Source organism: Ambystoma mexicanum, chromosome 10 (assembly GCF_040938575.1).
Source record: "Ambystoma mexicanum isolate Mex_15411 chromosome 10, UKY_AmexF1_1, whole genome shotgun sequence".
NCBI classification, from domain to species: Eukaryota; Metazoa; Chordata; class Amphibia; order Caudata; family Ambystomatidae; genus Ambystoma; species Ambystoma mexicanum.
The window spans coordinates 1240046306-1240059657 of NC_090932.1; positions in this window are offsets into that span (position 1 = coordinate 1240046306).

The window sequence follows — 13352 nt, forward strand, 5'->3', positions numbered from 1 at the left end:
AACAAACTATTGTAAAATTGAGATTTCCTTCCTTTTCAGCAGACTGTCGAAAGTCCCCAGCTTACGGGGCCAGGTAAAAGGTTGACACTGAGAAAAGTAAAATTGTAACATGGCCACGTACTATGGGTCGGGGGCAGGAGCAGGGTTGGGGTTCAGAGCAAGCGCTCTAACTACACCACTCCAGCACATCTGCACGACACTGTCACCACACAAAGAGAAAATTATAAAATACAGTATTGAGTGGACACAAGGAACAGACAAAAAAATAAGGGTACCATGGCCGCCCAACGGCAGCTTCGACACGTTTACCCAACACTACTTGCTGACATACCTACATAACACATACAAAGGGAAAAAGTTAGCAAACCATTTAGAGGTTTTTGATCTCTGGAAGATGTTCCAGGGTGGCACACCAGGAGCCCCGGGGATGTTCGCAGTACAGGGGGTGAAGGAGGAGAAAGGGATAAGGGAAGAGAAGGAGGTGAAAGAGGCGAAGGTGAAAGGAGGGGTTGGGGGCATGACATGTTATGTTATTTTGCACTTATATAGCGCCTTATATACCATTGGTATGGTCTGAAGGCGCTGGTAGGTTGAACGCCCTTGGGAACTGAAGTTCAGATCAGTAGAGAGAGTCAAAGGTGCATGTGAGCACCGGGTATGTGTGCAGCTCATGCAGTATTCGTGTAATAGCTGCTTTTTAGCGGTAGGTGTGGTGGTTGAGAGATCAGGAGAATGTGTTCGTTCTGGCAGGTTTTATCCAGAACGGCTGCGGCTGCGTTAGGCCTGAGGAGAACGCCTGGCTGGGGGGTGTGAAACCAGCAGTGTTTACTTAGAATGATGTGCAGTGAGTGGCGGATGTTGGTATGAGAATAGTTATACCGAATGGTGTCATAGTATCTCTGTGTTCTAGTTGAGTGGTGATGTAAAGGAGAGAGTAAGCGTGGTGGTGTGATATGATGGGTTATATGCTCTTTCAAACGCTCTCTGCATTCTAAGCCATACTATATACGTCACGCAATTCTATGCGCTCCAGTCCGTCCAACTCCGGTCTGCCCCGCGCGCTCCTGTCTGCCTCGCACGTGCCCTCTTGTCCGCCCCATGCATGCCCTCTTGTCCGCCCCACTCATGCCCTCTTGTCCGCCCCATGCATGCCCTCTTGTGCACACCCATCTGCTCCATACACTCATCGGCTCCATACACTCATCCGCTCCTCTACACATCAGCTCCTCTACACATCCGCTCCATCCGCTCTCTACACTCATCTGCTCCCTATACTCATCCGCTCCCTATACTCATCCGCTCCCTATACTCATCCGCTCCCCACACTCATCCGCTCCCTACACTCATCCGCTCCCTACACTCATCCGCTCCCTACACTCATCCGCTCTCTACACTCATCCACTCATGTGGTCTATACACTCATGTGCTCTATACATTCGCCAGGTCTGTACATTCATCTGCTCCGGCGATCTACACACTTTCCGTCCTTCCGCATTCATCCACTAACCACACTCGTGGGCTCTACCTACTCGTCCGCTCCACATATTCATCTGTTCTAGACACTCATCCGGTTTACGCTCATCCGTCCTGCATGTTCGTCTGGTTTGCGCATTCCTGCATTCTACTCGCTTCTCTGAGATTTACGCACTCATCCGTGCTACTCACTCCGCCTCTCTATGCACTCACCCCCTCTCTACGCACTCTTCCCCTCTGGGCACTCATCCCCTCTGGGCACTCATCCGCTTCACACACTCATCCACTCCATGCACTCATCCCCTCTCCGCACTCATCCGCTTTAAGTACTCGTGCTTTTCACGCATCCAACAGCAATATCCTGTTCTATATATTCATCTCATACACTCATCTGTTCTATACCTTCATCTGCTCTGCGCACTCATCTTCTCCATATACTCATCCGCTCCATACACCCATCCGCTCCATACACCCATCCGCTCCATACACCCATCCGCTCCATACACCCATCCGCTCCATACACCCATCCGCTCCATACACCCATCCGCTCCATACACCCATCCGCTCCATACACCCATCCGCTCCATACACCCATCCGCTCCATACACCCATCCGCTCCATACACCCATCCGCTCCATACACCCATCCGCTCCATACACCCATCCGCTCCATACACCCATCCGCTCCATACACCCATCCGCTCCATACACTCCATACACCCATCCGCTCCATCCGCTCCATACACCCATCCGCTCCATCCGCTCCATACACCCATCCGCTCCATCCGCTCCATACACCCATCCGCTCCATCCGCTCCATACACCCATCCGCTCCATACACCCATCCGCTCCATACACCCATCCGCTCCATACACCCATCCGCTCCATACACCCATCCGCTCCATACACCCATCCGCTCCATACACCCATCCGCTCCATACACCCATCCGCTCCATACACCCATCCGCTCCATACACCCATCCGCTCCATACACCCATCCGCTCCATACACCCATCCGCTCCATACACCCATCCGCTCCATACACCCATCCGCTCCATACACCCATCCGCTCCATACACCCATCCGCTCTATACACCCATCCGCTCTATACACCCATCCGCTCTATACACCCATCCGCTCTATACACCCATCCGCTCTATACACCCATCCGCTCTATACACCCATCCGCTCTATACACCCATCCGCTCTATACACCCATCCGCTCTATACACCCATCCGCTCTATACACCCATCCGCTCTATACACCCATCCGCTCTATACACCCATCCGCTCTATACACCCATCCGCTCCATACACCCATCCGCCATCTACACTCTTCCGCCCTATATACCATTCCGCCCTATATACCATTCCGCCCTATATACCATTCCGCCCTATATACCATTCCGCCCTATATACCATTCCGCCCTATACACTCATTCCGCCCTATTCACTCATTCCGCTCTATAGACCCAACCATTCTATACATTCATCTGCTCTGGCTATCTACACAGTCTCCGCACTTCCGTATTCATCCGCTATCCACACTCGTGCACTCAACATACTCATCCGCTACACATACTCATTTGTTCTACACACTCCTCCGGTTTACGCTCATCGTTCTGCACATTCATCATTCTTACGCATTCCTGCGTTCTACTCGCTTCTCTCTGTTTACGCACTCATCTGCGCTACACGCTCGTCCGCTCTACACACTCATCCGCTAAATGTTTATCCATTCTATACACTCATCCGATCTACATATTCATTCGATTTCCACATTCATTCGAACAATACAGTTATCTGTTCTTCCATTCATGAATTCTTCCACTCAGCGCATTCATCTGCTTCACCTGCTTCATCTATTCTAACTATTTCATCCATGCCATTCACTTTGTTCACTCGTCATGCATCCTGTCTATTTCAGGAGTTTAAATCTTGTTACTGATTCCGTAAGATTTACTCTTATTAACCATTTCACTGCTTTGATCTACTTTATTTGTTTAATTCTGGTTGTCGTTCTAGTTTATATTGGGGATTATTAGCTGTCAATTTCTTGCATTAAGTAGTTTGTTGGATTGGTGCCATTGAGTTGCTGTTAGTCTGTTTGGGTTATTTGGTACAGGTTGGTTTTTAGGCGAACATGCAGGTTTTCAGCAGTTTGCAGAAAGACGTTAAATCCTCGGTTAGGCGGATGTCGGGTGGGAGTGAGTTCCATAGCGTGGGGGCCAAGGCTGAGAATGATGATCCGCCTAACCTGACTGAGTTTGTCTTTGGTATGACTAGGAGGCCGGCTGAGCTTGATCTTAGTGTGCGAGGGGGGGGTGATAGGGTTTTAGCTTGTCTTGAAGATATTGAGGTCCGGTTTTATGCAGTGCTCGATGGGAGATGCATAAGGTTTTGAAGGTCACCCTTTGGGCTACTGGGAGCCAGTGCAGCGTCTTAAGGGCTGGTGAGATGTGGTCTCTTGGGCCGAGCGCAAGTAGGAATTTGGCAGCTGCGTTTTGTGTCCTTTGGAGTTTATTCAGTTGGTACGCGTGGACTCCGAGGTATAGGGGGTTTGCGTAGTCCAGTCTTGATATAACGATTGATTGGACTGCGGAGAGTCAGTCTGTTGGGAAAGGAGAGCTATGGAAAGATGCGCCTAAGGGTTTTAGGGTGGTAGTGGCAGGACTTGGAGACGTTGTTGACTTGGAGCGAGAGTGTTAGATCAGAGTCAAGGGTGCATCCAAGATTTTTCACTGAGTTGGAGGGGGTCGTTGAGTTGCCCATGGCGGATGGCCAGGGTAGCGGGTGCAGAAGAAGGTCTGAGTTGCCACATATCATGATTTCCGTTTTGGAGGGCTTTAACAAGAAGTGGCTTTGGGACATCCAGAGTTCTATGTCAAGAGGCAGGAGGCCAGGTCAGGTCGGTAGTTGGGTTTTGAGTTCAGGAGTTTTAGAATTAGTTGAGTTCCGTCAGCGTAGTTTAGGCTCAGGATGTTGTGTGACCGAATTATCAGTGGGAGGGTGATCAGGTAGAGATTGAATAGGAGGGCGGATAGGCATGCTCCTTGTGGGACTCCTGTGTCGACTGGTCTGGCTTGGGAGGTATAGGTGGAGAGTATCAATATTTGGTACCTATCTTTGAGAAATTAAGCTATCCATTTAAGGGCGGTTCCACGGATTCCTAGGGAGTGGAGGCGGTCTAGGAGGATTGAGTGATTGATTGTGTCAAAGGTGGCGGATAGGTCAAGAAGGATTAGTGCGGCGCATCCCGCGGAGTCTGCTGTCATTTTAAGGTCATCCCAGATTGAGATTAGGGTGGTTTCAGTTCCGTGACGGGCTCTAAAACCTGATTGTGCGGGATCAAGGAGGTTGTTGGCTTCGACAAAGGCATTTAGTTGAGAGTAGGCGGTTCGGTCAATGAGTTTGGCAAGGAACCTGGTGTTTGAGATGGAGCGGTAGTTTTTGGGTTCGAGAGGGTTGAGCAAAGGTTTTTTAATTAAAGGTTTGACATGAACCGTTTTGAATTCGTCGGGAAAGATACCAGAGGATAAGGAGGCATTTATGATGGATCTAGCGTGTTCTCCTGCGCAGGTGGAAGCGAAAATTTCTTTGAGGGTTGTGGCTGGGCAAGGGTCCAGCGGAGAGCCAGATGGTTTGCGGGCAGATAGAAGTTTGAGAAATTGCTCTGGAGATATTGGACTAAAGTATTCGAACGTTGGTCGGGTAGTGGTCGCAACTGATGGACTGGGCAGTATGGGGGAAGTATTGTCTGGTGGATGTAAGAGAGCTAGCTTGGTGGCTAGAGTATTTGTTCTTTCGAGAGCTGTGGTGTAAAAGTGGAGGGACAGTGAGTCGCACAGTGATTGGGAGGGGGTCGGGACGGTGGTGGTGCAAGAGGGTTTGGTGAATTCGGAGATGATTTTGTGGAGTTCATTGCTTGGATTTTTGCAGTTTAGGATTCAGGAGTTGTAGTGGGCTTTTTTTGGTTTCCGGATTTCGGCCTTGTACTGATAGAGGTGTCTGGCCAAGGTGGCCTTGCTCTCCTGGGTTTTGTTATTCTGCCATTTGCGTTCTATGTATTTATATAGTTGTTTAGTGTCACATAAGACCCCACCCAGCACTGAATGAAGTGAGGAGGAGGCAGAAGGATCGTTTGCGGTAGCAGGGGCAAAGGTAGAAAAGGAAAGGGCAGAGGACGTGCCCATGGCTAAGGTAGTGAAGAAGGAGGAGGGGGGATTATATCCAGTAACAGAACTAAGACAAGCCGCCCGACAGCAACTAACGGCAGCTGAGGGGTACTCAAACCCCGCATACAGCCCTCCACCATACGCCCCAATAGATAGCTGCCAAAAGGGGATGGCGGCGAAACGGGGGCGGAAGAAGGGCTCTGGGAAAGTTCACAAACATAGGGCCAGATGAATGGATAGTGTTGTGTAGTGAATCCGTGGTTCTGCGCAAGCGCGGCCCATAACGAGGCTTGCGCATGCGCGCTTTGAATAAAGACGTCCCCGGCCGGCAGTTCGCGCCGGAGACCAGAGCAGCAACACGTCTCCGGCGTGTCTCTTGGTGCGAGTGCTGGATGCGTGCGTGTGTGTCTGCAGGTGGGGCCTGCTATCGCCCCACACTATCACACTGGTGACGAGGATGGCGCGGGGGCAGTCCTCCGCTCTGGTAGCGTCCAGGGAGGAGAACACTGCTCCGTGTCGGCACGGGCTCACACGTGTGGCCGGCAGCCATCTTGGATTGTGCGCAGAACGCAGTGGTTGCGGCCCGTGAGGCTGCTCGTGCGTCATCTGCGATTTGCACCGAAAATCATCAATTTTTGGACCCTCCACAGCCTGTGCAGCTGCAAGGTTGTGGCATTCTGTCGAGAAAAAAAAAAAAAGAGTGGCACTGGAGAAGATATTGCTCCAAGGGTGATCCGGGGCTCCATCTTCAAAGCAGTTCAACGTATTCCTGTGAGTACCCCGCAGAGAAATGGGGGAGGAAGAAGAACAGGATGGCGCTCCTGCCCCCATCCCTCGCAGGGTGAACAGCACACTAGCCCCCATGCCCGAATTTGATACCACGGGCCCACCTTCCAAGTTGGGGCCTAAATGGCTCCTGTGGGTGAAGAGGTTGGAGATGTTCTTCACGGCCTCGGGGATCACGGAGGACGAAGAAAGAATTGCAATCATGGTGCACTCGCCAGGGGCCGAGGTTCACAAGATATATGACTCTCTGAACATTCCGGTTGCGACATATGCTGCAGCGAAGCAGGCGCTCCGAGATCACTTTCTGCCAATGGCGAATGTAGACTTTGATAGGTTCGTCATGAGTGCGGAAAGACAACGAGAGTAAGAGTCATTGGATCAGTTCTGGCAAGTTCCTGTAGATGGGGAAATGAAGAGGAGATGGTTCGGAACCAGTTGTTGCAGGGCTGCAGCTCCGGTAAACTGAGGAGGCAGGTATTGAGGGAACCTGGTTTGACCCTACAACAGATTCTGGACACAGGGAGGGACTATGAGCTGGCTGACACGAGGGGTGCGAAAATGGATGCAGCCACGCATGGGAGAAACGAAGGTGAGGCTTTTGCAATTGGCCACACTAACCCAGGAAAGTCAAGGTGGACATCAAGAGGTGGTGATAGTCCGGGGGGGGCATAGCAACGCTCCCTTGTGCCAATATTGTGGGTACGACCTGCCACACATGGGTGACTGTCCAGCCAAATAGAGAACCTGTGGCCGGTGTAACACCCCAGGACGTTATGCTAGAGTGTGCAGAGCATCGGCACATGTCGCTGTGTCGAGAGGGCCCGAAAGGGTTGCCAGAGGCAGCACTCGGAGAGTGAGTGGTGTATCATCCATTGAACAAGGTATACAGGACCTAAACATCGCCGAGGAGGAAGATTAAATCTTCTTCATCTCGAGCATAGCTGAAGGCCCTGGCAGGAGACGACAACCCAAGTGCACAGTTAACATTGGGGAAACACCCACTCCGGTCTTGATAGACACTGGAGCGTCCGTCTGTGTGCTGGCAACGGAACACTACAACGCACTCCCTGGTCCACCAGGCCTAGCCGAGTCCACAGCACGTTTATACGCTTTCGGAGGACACACACCGCTCCCCATCCAAGGAGTATTCGTGGCCCCAGTCACTCACGGACAAAATAGAATAAGGGCAAGGTTCTTTGTCACAGATGTGAGCCCGCATTCCCTTCTGAGTTGTGCTGCGGCTGAGGCATTGGACATTGTACACTTCTCATTTGCGGTCTACCACACTGACTTGGAAAATCTGTTGAGTCGTTTTGAAACGATATTCCGAGGGATAGGGAAACTAAAGGCTGACCCAATACGCCTCCACATCGATGGGTCTGTGAGACCAACGGCTCTCAAACACCGCCGCGTCCCTTTCCATCTGAGGACACAGGTGGAACGCGAGCTGCAATCCCTGATAGACAAGGATATCATTGAGAAGGTAGAGGGCCCCACCCTGTGGGTCTCCCCGATCGTGGTAGCCCCAAAGCCCAAACAGCCAGGTGCGGTACGCATCTGCGTGGACATGAGGCTTCCCAACCTAGCGATCAAAAGAGAGCGCCACATAACACCCACCCTGGATGACATCATTGGGGAGCTTCAAGGGGCGAAAGTGTTCTCAAAACTGGATTTGAGGTCCGGGTACCATCAGTTAGAGCTCCACCCTGAGTCAAGATACATCACAACGTTTACGACTCACGAGGGGTTATACCAATATAAAAGACTCAGTTTTGGTATCTCTTCCGCGGCAGAGGTCTTCCAGAATACTATCAGGGGAGCCCTGTCTGAACTCAAGGGAGTGATAAACATGTCGGATGACATTCCGAGGCTGAACACCTAAAGCGCCTGGAAAGCACACTGGTGAGGCTGCGTGACCTAGGGTTGACATTGCACAAAGAGAAGTGTGAGTTCCTGAGAGACAGGCTGGAATTTTTCGGGTTCGTCTTCCACGTGGGGGGCATATCATCTGACCCCGAAAAAGTGAAAGACATCCGGGAAGCTACCCCGCCAACCTCACCATCTGAAATCAGAAGCTTCCTGGGTATGGTGACGTATTGTGGTCGCTTCATCCGCGATCTGGCCTCCCTGTCGGAACTCCTGAGAGCGCTAACCAGAAACGACATCGCCTGGAGCTGGGGGAGAAAGAACAGAGGGCTTTCGACAACATCAAAAATGCCCTATTGGAACAAGAAACAATGGCATACTTCAATCCAGATCGGGAGTCCGAAATTGTAGTCGATGCCAGCCCCGTAAGACTGGGGGCTGTCCTCATGCAGGCCGACAATCAAGGAACCATGAGGCCCATCGCATATGCCAGCAAAGCGCTAACGGAGACGGAGAGACGGTACTCTCAGATTGAGCGGGAAGCTCTGGCCATCCTATGGGGGTGCAAGCATTTCCGGATATATATTTTGGAAAAACCGGTCGTTGTGGTAACCGACCACAAGCCTCTCATCCCGATCTTGTTCGGAACATCATCCAAACCACTGCCTAGAATAGAGAGATGGATGCTGTCGTTAATGGAGTACGGGGTCAAACTGTTGTATCGACCAGGCCCTGACAACCCGGCAGACTACCTGTCCCGCCATCCAGGTGTGGGGAGGCCAAAAGACACAGTGGAAGTGGCAGAGGGTGTCGAAGCAATACATCTCGTGGTCGAATCGGCGTTGCCCTTTCCCGCCAGGAGATCGCTGAAGACTCCAACATGGACGAGACATTCACAAGGATCAAGCTTGCTATGGCAAATGGAGAATGGCGAGAGGTCCTCCAGGACAACTCCCGAAGGAACGCAGGGGCTCAGAAAGACCTGCAGGCCCTCTGGAAAGCGCGCCATGAGCTCTCGGTAGCCGAGGATGGCCTCCTGCTAAGGGGTCACCAGATTGTCATCCCGAGAACACTGGTTGACAAGGTTCTGCAGCTCACACACAATGGGCACCGAGGGATGGCCAAGATGAAAGCAAGACTGAGACTCAAGGTCTGGTTCCCCGACCTGGAAAGTAGAGTGGAGGAGTTTGTGAGAAGGTGCATCCCCTGCCAAGCAGCACACCCGGTGGAAAGGGCCCCACCAATCCAAACTATGGAGAGAAGTGACCAGCCATGGGGGACGGTCCATGCCGATTTTGGATCCATCGGCCGAGGGCTCTACTTTCTAGTGGTGACAGACCAGTGGTCCCGCTATCCGGAGGTTGAACTGGTGGAGTCGAGGGCGAGTGACCACACCACCATGGCACTGGAGAAAATGTTCACCACGCATGGATTTCCGGTGGAGATATGCTCAGACAATGGGGCACCATTTCGGGGGCAACGTTTTGCTCAGTATTGTGAGGAGAGGGGAATACGCCATAGGAAAGTCACACCTCTCTGGCCGAGGGCAAACGGGGAGGTAGAGCGCTTCATGCGAACACTCAACAAAGTGTTCCGCATATCAGCAGATGGAGGCGCAGACCTCCAACGCAACTTAGTTGTCTTCCTTCGAGAGTATCGCTCGACCCCACATCAGTCAACCGGGGTCGCCCCAGCCGAAGCACTCTTCAAGCGTGTACCAAGAGGGCTCCTGCCCAAAATGGAAGGCCGCCAGCCGGGGGAGATTGAAAAGGATCATGTGCGAACGGAGAGGGCGGCGCGGAACGAAAATGAGACGATCAGGAGGAAGCTCTCGGAGAGGCCGATTGCGGTGGGGGATACCATATTGGTGCGAAACAGAAGAGCAGAAGGAAAGTTATTGTTAACCTACGAAACCCAGCCCCTGGGGGTGACGCATGTAAAGGGCTCGATGGTCACAGCGAACGTCTCATTTTTCAAGCGCGTGGGATCTGCCGAAACGGATGAAGTCGACCCTCCGGCACCTGAGCCAAGCGATGGACCGCCACCGAGACCCGATGGACTGACCGAGACTCAAGGGACACAAGAGGTGCCTCAGGCCGAGGCACGCAGGTACCCGAGCCGGGCGGGGCGTAAGCCGCCGCAGAGGTTCCAAGACTTTATTATGGACCCTGCTTAGTAATCTAGGTTGTGCTGGAACGTTTATGTTTGAAGAATACGTTTTTAAGTTACACTGTTAATCAATGTTCATTGTTTGGGGAAAAAGGAGGGATGTTGCGTAGTGAATACGCGGTTCTGCGCATGCGCAGCCCATAACAAGGCTCGCGCATGCGTGCTTTGAATAAAGACGGTCCCGGCCGGCAGTTCGCGCCGGAGACCAGAGCAGCAACACGTCTCCGGCGTGTCTCTTGGTGCGAGTGCTGGATGCGTGCGTGTGTGTCTGCAGGTGGGGCCTGCCATCGCCCCACACTATCACAGATAGCAGCGCAGGTGCTTTTGAAACTCTGGGGACATTAACAGGGGAAGAGGAGGATGCAGTGAGGAAGGTAAGCAAGGAAGAGATGGATCACGCACAGACAGGGCACGAGGTAAGTAAGGGGAGAGAAGGGCGGCTGTCACAAGAAGAGGAAGAGATGTTGGAGGAAAGGCTGGCCCAATTGAGGGACGTATGGAGTGCACAGTTCGAGCAAGAAACACGGGAAAGACAGGAGGAAAAGAAAGCAAATAAGGAAGAGAAGCCGAGAATGAAGAAACAAACAGAAGAAAGGAAGAAAAAAGAAGCTCGCATCCGGGCAATAGCAGAAAGAGTGGTGCACGCAGAGCAAAGGGAGATGAGAAGGAAGGAGGAGGAGCGGGAAGAAAACGACAGGGAAATGGCACTGTGGAAAAAGAAGATTATATCAGAAAGCGCGCGGAAATATGAAGAAGTAAAGGTTATAGAGAGCATACTAAAGAGGGAAAGGGGAATATGGGGGAGAAAAGAAGAAGAGGAGAGAATATTAGCAAAGGTGAGCGAAGAAGAAATGGAAGAGCTTTATAGGAAACGAGCGGAAATAGGCAGCAAAGTAGTGAAGAAGAATAATGATGAAAGGGGTGAGAGGAGAGTGGAACGTGGAGCAAAAAAGTATACACGCCAGGATAAGGAGGTGGCAACAACATCAATGCAGGAGTTCGAGGTCAAAGGGGTGAGTACACAGACGTGGACCTAATAGATTTAAGGACATTGACAGTGGGGGGAAAACGCACAGAGTGGGGATTGACATTTCCTGATGGATTTTGCAGTGAGAAGGAGGAAGAGTAGTGCGGAGGTGGCGGAGATAGGAATAGGGTGAGTTTAGATAAATTATACAGAACGCGCACTAACTGCGAATCACCATGGGCGTGCGATACACGAGGAGAAAAAAACACAGAAGAAACGAAAAGCAGAGGAGCGAACAGGGAAACACCACGCCCACTAACACCAACACCTGTACACACTCCATATGCCGGCAGACTTAGGGACCTACCTCCCAGGACGCAGACAGGAGGTGCGAGCAAACACACCCATGATGGGGCAAGAGGGTAGCAGGAGGGGAAGGAAGAACATAGGAGGTGATAGAGTAAACTACTGTAACATTGATAGTATTGAAGAGTTACCATATATGGAGGAAGATGATAAATATACTAACATAACCCCACACAAACGGACACCGGGAGAGGTGAGGGATTACACTGTAATGCCACTACTAGAGAGGGGAGGAGCTAGACCATAATATGTCCCCTGGAAGCACGGCGATAAGGAAAATATAAAATGCAGGCTTCCATCGCCAAGTGGGGGATCCGGGAAGTGGATATATGAGATGGAAAAACAAACTGCAAGGCAAGAACTAGCGGTGGGGGATGTAAAGGGGCTGCTCATTCCGATACTGGGGGATGCTGCAGATGACATTTGGAAGAGGGCGGGATTCCCAGGGGTAACAATAAGCGACACGTCACATGATGGAGCAACATTCGCCAACTGTAGGCACGCGCTCTGGCAGGCGTAGACAGCAATAACCTCACGCAAGATGTGCGAGAATGAAGATCCTGTTGATTACATCCAGGAGATTCAGGAGAAGTGGCGCCTGGAAATGCAGGAGCCATGGGACAAAACACTAGCAATTTTTTACCACATACTAATACAGGGACTCCCGGAAGAAGTACAGAGGCAGTTGAAGAAATTAGTGGGAATGGAAGCAAAGGCATGGCCAGAAATACAACTGACAATAGTACACCACTGCAGGAGGTGGCAAGAAAAGATGAAGCAAAAGGAGGACGATAGGAAGACAAAGGAAGCGAAATTGGTCCAAAAGAAACTATCTAAATATGCTATGGAAGGGGCACTGCTAACAGCACCCACATAAGTCACTGTAGCACAAGACACACCACAACAACAGGTAGCACCATTACAACAAGCACAGATAATGACACAACAGATGCCTCCACCCCCACCATACACAGCGCACGCGGGAGGAGGTTATATGCAACCAGGAAATGGGTACTCAAATAACTACAGAGGGAGAGGCGGCCAAATGAGGGGGAGGGGCTATGGCCCACCAGCACAACAACAAGGGGGAGGGTTCCCAGGTAACAACCAATATGGACAGCAGGGGTACTCAGATAACATAGGGGGGTATCCATGGCAAGCCCAGGGAATCACCAATATGCTGGATATGTGGAATGGTGGGACACATGTCATGCACTTGCAGAATGAGACCAGAACAAGCAACTTGGGGAGAGCAAGGGCAGCAAGGGCCTATGGGGGAACAGCAAGTCTACCAACAATAGCAAGAAACCCAGCAACCACTAGCACTACAACAAGCACAGATGCAACTGCCCAGCTACAAATACAAGCATACACACAACAACCAGAACTGCCACAAAAACAGGCACAACAAACACAACTGCAGCCACAACTACAAATGCAAACATACACACCCCCACAGCAACAGATACAACACCAACCACAGCAGCAGGCGATTGTAAAACAACAAAAGCAGGTCCAAACAGTGCAGCAGCTCACACAAATACAGGACAA